A 7893-nucleotide genomic window follows, 5' to 3' on the forward strand; every position below is an offset into this window, starting at 1 on the left:
GCAGGGAGAGAGCTGGAAGGATGCTTGGATGGCCTCCTAAGAGGTTGAACCAGCATCTGGGGCTAGACAGGGATCTGGCAGCTCTGCTCCTGGTACCCTGACTTGTACAGGGAGAGAGAGCAGAAGGCTATGGGTCAGCAGAGGCTGGGGACCAAACAATGAAGCTGGAGGAGGTTCGCACTTGGCAAACAGCACAAATGACAAGGGCCACCAACATGACCAGTCAGTCCTGGCACAGGTGCCAAGGTGAAGCTGAGACCAGTGCCCTTCGTTCCAGTGACTGGATCAGACCAGCCTACCAAGAGGTGGTGGAATCATGGGGTGCAAGTCTGAAAAACCGAGTCCTTACCTAAAGGACTGGGAGCCATCTTGCCCATTTCAAATGGAAAACACTGGGCTCTTGATGGGCAAGTTTAAAGCTCAAGTCCTGGTGTCTGTCCTCAGCTTTTAAGGAGGATTATAACAATGGTGAAAAGGAAAGATGGTTCACAGGTCTACACAGTGTTCCAGTGGCAGTGATGACCCTGCCGTATTATGACTGTGTGTAACTGTATACAAGCCTGTGGTGCACCATTCTGTACTGATTGATTTACCCAGACATAGCTTCTCTGCACAGGCTGCCCAGAGGCAGGTGAGTCGGCGTGCATGGCTGTGTGCCTGAGGGAGACAGTGCATATTTCCAGGGCCTGTGTCCCTGGGTCCCTAGCAAGGCCATTTGTGAAATGAAGTCATCAATATCCCACCCATCTGAACCCAAGGGGCTATATACCCCATGATTTTTTAACGGTAATGACTAGTAGCCACCGTGTGTTTCTTCTGTGTCAGGCTTTGCTCTGCATTCCTGCTCAGAACAAACCTTTGGTGGGTCTTCTCTTACTGAACTTAACTGACAGGTAAGGATATGGGGACCTAAGTATTTATGATTTGCTGACAACTAGTAAGTGGGAGAGCGGAGAAGGCAATGGCACCCCACTCTAGTACTCTTGCCTGGAAAATCCCATGGACGGAGGAGCCTGGAAGGCTGCAGTCGCTGAGGATTGGACATGACTGAGCGACTTCACTTTCACTTTTCACTTTCATGCATTGGAGAAGGAAATGGAAACCCACTCCAGTGTTGTTGCCTGGAGAATCCCAGGGACGGGGGAGCCTGGTGAGCTGCCGTCTCTGGGGTCGCACAGAGTCGGACACAACTGAAGTGACTTAGCAGCAGTAGCAGCAGCAGCAGTAAGTGGGAGGCTCAGAATCTGGTTTAATCAAGACTGTCTACAAAACCTGCTTTTTTGAAAAAACAAGTTCTGGTTGGTCCTTTTAAAAAATTGTTATTTATTTATTTGACTGTGCTGGGTCTTTGCTGCTGTGAGGACTCTTCTCTAGTCATGCTGGAAGGGCTTCTCATTACAGTGGCTCCTCTTGTTGCAGAGCACAGGCTCTAGGGTGGATGGACTTCTGCAGTCACAGCACGTGGGCTCAGTAATTTTGGCTCCTGGGGTCCAGTTGTGGCGCAAGAGCTTAGTCTCTCTACAGCATGTGGATCTTCCCAGATCAGGGGTCAAACACATGTCTTCTGCATTGGCAGGAGGATTCTTTACCACTGCACCACCTGGGAAGCCCTGGTCAGTCTTACTAAAGAAAATTTTTGTGCAGTTTACATTTTCATCAGTCCATTCTGGCATGCTTCTAATGGTATCAGAATCACCTAGAAACTGAATCACAGTAATTTCACAATTCATTTAATGGCACCTTGCCATCAACAAATTAGCAATGGCTATCTGAAGAAGTTATTATACTGGCTGTGCTGGGATTTCTTGAGGTTTACCAGATACCTAAAGTCATAGACCTTTTCTACATAAGGTATACTGTATAAATGAGACTTGGTTTATCATCAGCATTTATAAAGCCAGACTGACAAAAAGAACTAGGTCTGGGGACACAAGCATGGTCTTAATATAGCGAATGTTTGGCCTGCCCTAACTATTACAAACTCAGAAGCGTGAGAATATTCACAGCAAATGTTGTATTCTTTAATGCCTCATGCATGACAGGCAGCTTGCAGCTACACACACAGTAATCTTGGATTTACAAAGCCCTGGAAGTTAGGAGAGCCACACTAGAGTGCTGATTTAAGGAACTGCTGATGTCTGGGAAGAACTATTCAACCTACTTGAATTATTAAGCGTGTGCCTTTGTGAGGCTCTTTCCATTTCATTTTGCAAGTATACACATACTCTTGGGTAGCTTCTACAAGCTACAATACCCTGTTGGATATTTAAAGGTTATAAACAATGCACTTTTAGCTTTGTTTTTGCTTTAATGACCAAATAAAGGGGGTGAGTATTGAGTGTACTGGCTTCTCTTACCTGTGTTAGGAGTGATTTGGGGGAAAGTATTTTCACGTAACCATAGGGAGCCAAATAAGACACTTGAAAACAGTTTTTTCATTTTAAATTAAGATATAGGTTTCACCCCTTATTTGTTTCATTTTATTTGCAATTGAGTTAACTCAAAACAAAAAACATTTATTTGACTAAATTGCCTGTGTCAGTTGCCCTGATGTGTTTTTCTTTTCTGTTCTTTATTTAATTGTGATACTGAGTATTAAACCAGGACTAAGACAGGAAAGAAGATGAATAGAGTTTTCAAAGATTATATAGGCCCTTGGGCAGGACCTCTGAAATGGGAGCATGTCTGAGGTCACAGGCTTTCAAATTAACTGATAGGCACTTAATAGAAGGCTTCCCTTCATGACAAGGGTGAAACACAGAGGGGATTACACAGGGTGACCAGGGCAGGCCTGGGACCAAGGCTATGTCTGACTCATGTTCACATTGTCTTGCCTGGAGACTTTTATGGCCCTTGCAGCCCTGCCATTTGATCTGGTTTGGTCCAGCTGTAGTGACTCTTATGTCATACACTCCCACTTCAAAAGTCCTTCTCTTTTTCTCTATTCCTTCAACTTCAAAAAAAAAAAAAAAAAAACCTGAGGCAGGGCTGTATTTGGTACCCTCGAGAGGTTCTTGGAGTAGAACGCTCCAGCTCTAGCCTAGTGGGTTATGTCTCTAAGCTGAGCAGGACCGAATATTGGTTTACAGATGCAGGGAGCAGCTAAAAACCTTCCCAAGAAAGGCCAGAAGAAATGGGTTGAGGCGTCCTTCTTTTACCTGCTGTGGCTTCTCCCATTTAGAGGGATTTTTGCACATTGGTATATATACCTGTTGCAAGAGGGCATCAGAGGGCAGACACACTGAAATGATAATCACAGAAAACTAGTCAATCTAGTCACACAGACGACAGCCTTGTCTGACTCAGTGAGACTAAGTCATGCCGTGTGGGGCCACCCAGGATGGGCGGGTCATGGTGGAGAGGTCTGACAGAATGTGGTCCACTGGAGAAGGAAATGGCAAACCACTTCAGTATTCTTGCCTGGAGAACCCCATGAACAGTATGAAAAGGCAAAATGACAGGATACTGAAAGAGGAACTCCCCAGGTGGGTAGGTGCCCAATATGCTACTGGTGATTAGTGGAGAAATAACTCCAGAAAGAATGAAGGGATGGAGCCAAAGCAAAAACAATACCCAGTTGTGGACGTGACTGGTGATAGAAGCAAGGTCCAATGCTGTAAACAGCAATATTGCATAGGAACCTGGAATGTCAGGTGAATGAATTAAGGCAAATTGGAAGTGGTCAAACAAGAGATAGCAAGGGTGAACATTGACATTCTCAGAATCAGCTAACTAAAATGGACTGGAATGGGTGAGTTTAACTCAGATGATCATTATATCTACTACTGTGGGTAGGAATCCCTTAGAAGAAATGTAGTAGCCATCATAGTCCACAAAAGAGTCTGAAATGTAGTACTTGAATGCAATCTCAAAAATGACAGAATGATCTTTGTTCATTTCCAAGGCAAACCATTCAATAACACATTAATCAAAGTCAATGCCCCAACCAGTAATGCTGAAGAAACTGAAGTTGAACAGTTCTATGAAGACCTACACGACCTTTTAGAACTAACACCCAAAAAAGATGTCCTCTTCATTATAGGGGACTGGAATGCAAAAGTAGGACAACAAGAAACACCTGGCAAATTTGGCCTTGGAATATGGGATGAAGCAGGGCAAAGGCTAATAGAGTTTTGCCAAGAGAACCTACGGTCATAGAAAACATCCTCTTCAAACAACACAAGAGAAGACTCTACACATGGACATCACCAGATAGTCAACAATGAAATCAGACTGATTATATTCTTTGCAGCCAAAGATGGAGAAGCTCTATACAGTCAGCAAAAACAAGACTAGGAGCTGACTGTGGCTCAGATCATGAACTCCTTACTGCCAAATTCAGACTTCAATTGAAGAAAGTAGGGAAAACCACTAGACCATTCAAGCATGACCTAAATCAAATCCTTTATGATTATACAGTGGAAGTGAGAAATAGATTTAAGGGACTAGATCTGATAGATAGAGTGCCTGATGAACTATGGATGGAGGTTCATGACATTGTACAGGAGACAGCGATCAAGACCATCCCCATGGAAAAGAAATGCAAAAAAGCAAAATGGCTGTCTGGGGAGACCTTACAAATAGCTGTGAAAAGAAGAGAAGCAAAAAGCAAAGGAGAAAAGGAAAGATATAAGAATCTGAATGCAGAGTTCCAAAGAATAGCAAGGAGAGATAAGAAAGCTTCCTCAGCGATCAATGCAAGGAAACAGAGGAAAACAATAGAGTGGGAAAGACTAGAGATCTCTTCAAGAAAATTAGAGATACCAAGGGAACATTTCATGCAAAGATGGGCTTGATAAAGGACAGAAATGGTATGGACTTAACAGAAGCAGAGGATATTAAGAAGAGGTGGCAAGAATACACAGAAGAACTATACAAAGAAGATCTTCATGACCAAGATAATCACGATGGTGTGATCACTCACCTAGAGCCAGATGTCCTGGAATGTGAAGTCAAGTGGGCCTTAGAAAGCATCACTACGAACAAAGCTAGTGGAGGTGATGGAATTCCAGTGGAGCTATTTCAAAACCTGAAAGATGATGCTGTGAAAGTGCTGCACTCAATATGCCAGCAAGTTTGGAAAACTCAGCAGTGGCCACAGGACTGGAAAAGGTCAGTTTTCATTTCAATCCTAAAGAAAGGCAATGCCAAAGAATGCTCAAACTATTGCACAATTGCACTCATCTCACATGCTAGTAAAGTCATGCTCAAAATTCTCCAAGCCAGGCTTCAGAAACCATGAACTCCCTGATGTTCAAGCTGGTTTTAGAATAGGCAGAGGAACCAGAGATCAAATTGCCAACATCTGCTGGATCATGAAAAAGCAAGAGAGTTCCAGAAAAACATCTATTTCTGATTTATTGACTATGCCAAAGCCTTTGACTATGTGGATCACAATAAACTGTGGAAAATTCTGAAAGAGATGGGAATGCCAGACCACCTGACCTGCCTCTTCAGAAACCTATATGCAGATTAGGAAGCGACAGTTAGAACTGGACATGGAAAAACAGACTGGTTCCAAATGGGAAAAGGAGTACGTCAAGGCTGTATATTGTCACCCTGCTTTTTTAACTTCTATGCAGAGTACATCATGAGACACGCTGGGCTGGAAGAAGCACAGGCTGGAATCAAGATTGCTGGGAGACATACCAGTAACCTCAGATATGCAGATGACACCACCCTTATGGAAGAAAGTGAAGAGGAGCTAAAGAGCCTCTTGATGAAAGTGAAAGAGGAGAGTGAAAAAGTTGGCTTAAGGCTCAACATTCAGAAAACGAAGATCATGGCACCTGGTCCCATCACTTCATGGGAAATAGATGGGGAAACAGTAGAAACAGTGTCAGACGTTATTTTGGGGGGCTCCAAAATCACTGCAGATGGTGACTGCAGCCATGAAATTAAAAGACACTTACTCCTTGCAAGAAAAGTTATGACCAAGCTAGATAGCATATTCAAAAGCAGAGATATTACTTTGTCAACAAAGGTCTGTCTAGGTTTTTCCAGTGGTCATATATGGATGTGAGAGTTCGACTGTGAAAAAAACAGCACCGAAGAATTGATGCTTTTGAACTGTGGTGTTGGAGAAGACTCTTGAGAGTCCCTCGGACTGCAAGGAGATCTAACCAGTCCATTCTAAAGGAGATCAGCCCTGGGATTTCTTTGGAAGGAATGATGCTAAAGCTGAAACTCCAGTACTTTGGCCACCTCATGTGAAGAGTTGACTCATTGGAAAAGACTCTGATGCTGGGAGGGATTGAGGGCAGGAGGAGAAGGGGATGACAGAGGATGAGATGGCTGGATGGCATCACCGACTAGATGGACGTGACTTTGAGTGACCTCCACGAGTTAGTGATGGACAGGGAGGCCCAGTGTGCTGCAATGCATGGAGTCACAGAGAGTCAGACAGGACTGAGTGACTGAACTGAACTGAACTGAAATGATATATACCTTAGGCAGGTGACCAGCTTATGGCACAGACTCTTCAGGAATGCACAGTTAATTAAAGTATAGTAACTGGAAGAACTAAAAACAGGGCTCCTGGTATTTGCTTTATTAATATATGGATGCATACAAATATCCTATTGCCCTCTTCAGCTTGTACATAGCGAGGAAGAACAGCAATCCCAAATTGCTCATTATAAGCCGGTTAGACATTTTGGCTGTCTTACTTATGAGAGAGAGGGCAACAGAGCTGGTTTTCACAAGGATGGTGGAGGGGGACCAATAGCTCGAAATCTATAAAAGTTGTTCGAAAAAAAATAACCAAAATTTAGCAACATAACAAAGAGGTGAGTCACATGTCCTTCAGCATTATTCAGGGGCAGAGGTCACTCAAGGATTGACCAGGAGAATGAACTCAATTCATCTCATTGCTTATTATCATTAACAGAAATAATAAGATGAATAATTTTTTTTGATGTGATATTGATAGAAATGATTTCTGTCTGCTGGAACTTATGACCATAAAATTTTATAGTCCATTGGACATTTGCCAGTTTTATATCTAACTTAACCATCTTATTCTAACATGATTTTATTAAGTTGGCTTAAATAGCTTCTCAGATGTTCTTTGAACTGGTCGCAGCATTTTAGTGATTAATTAATAAGTTAAATAAAATCTTTAACATGTGTTCATTTGATATTTGCCCAGAGCTTAATTTTGCCTTTTTGAAAATTAAACTCTAACAAGGTAGAAAATGCTGTGAATCTTCCCTGACAGATAGAAAGTGCTGTGAATTTCTTTTCAGAGACTACATTTGTTTAGCTGAGGGAAGGTGTTTGTGGGAAAATTGAAAGATAAAGCGAAGGATAAAGCTAGGGGGCTTCAAAAGATAGTCTTCTGTGAGTCATCTGTACCTGGGTCAGCAGGTGACGGAGGCCTACTGGAGGTTTTTTAAGAAGGCAATCAGCTTGATTGGAGTTGTCTCTTCACTAGGTTTATTTGTCAGGCATAGGTAGGCTCATCAAATTGAGGGCGGAAGAAAGACGAGATGGTGAGGGGGTTGTGGCAGTCACCCCTGTTGGGAGAAATGTGGGCCTAGGTTAGGGGAAAACATGGGGATTTCACAGTCAGGAGGACCTTGAAGACCAGGCAGACCCCCACCGAGCATCCTGAGGTTAAACCATCTTTCACCGACTCTTCATCATTCGTCATGGTACCATGATTTTGGTCTTCACCATTTTCAAGCTGTTCTCTTTTGCAAATCAAATATTTACACGCTACCATTTTCAAAGGAATCCTCCATGCTTCTCTCATGGTTCAATATACTTGATGTTAAGTATGTTCATTTCCATGATGCATGTTTATTGTAATTCAAACCTTTACATGTTTTGGTTAATTTCTATGACAGATGTTTATCTCAAGATGGTGAGATTCAGCTCAGTTCAGTCGCT

General features: G+C 42.9%; 1 non-coding gene across 1 annotated transcript; it reads right to left on the reverse strand.

The window, feature by feature from the left end:
- Positions 1-1874: 1874 nt before the first annotated feature.
- Positions 1875-2006, reverse strand: LOC138093783 (small nucleolar RNA SNORA72). The gene has a single exon (XR_011146150.1). It is a non-coding gene; the product is annotated as a small nucleolar RNA SNORA72 (small nucleolar RNA).
- Between the last annotated feature and the right edge of the window lie 5887 nt (positions 2007-7893).

The sequence above is a fragment of the Capricornis sumatraensis genome, chromosome 1 (genome assembly GCF_032405125.1).
Source record: "Capricornis sumatraensis isolate serow.1 chromosome 1, serow.2, whole genome shotgun sequence".
Classification (NCBI taxonomy): domain Eukaryota; kingdom Metazoa; phylum Chordata; class Mammalia; order Artiodactyla; family Bovidae; genus Capricornis; species Capricornis sumatraensis.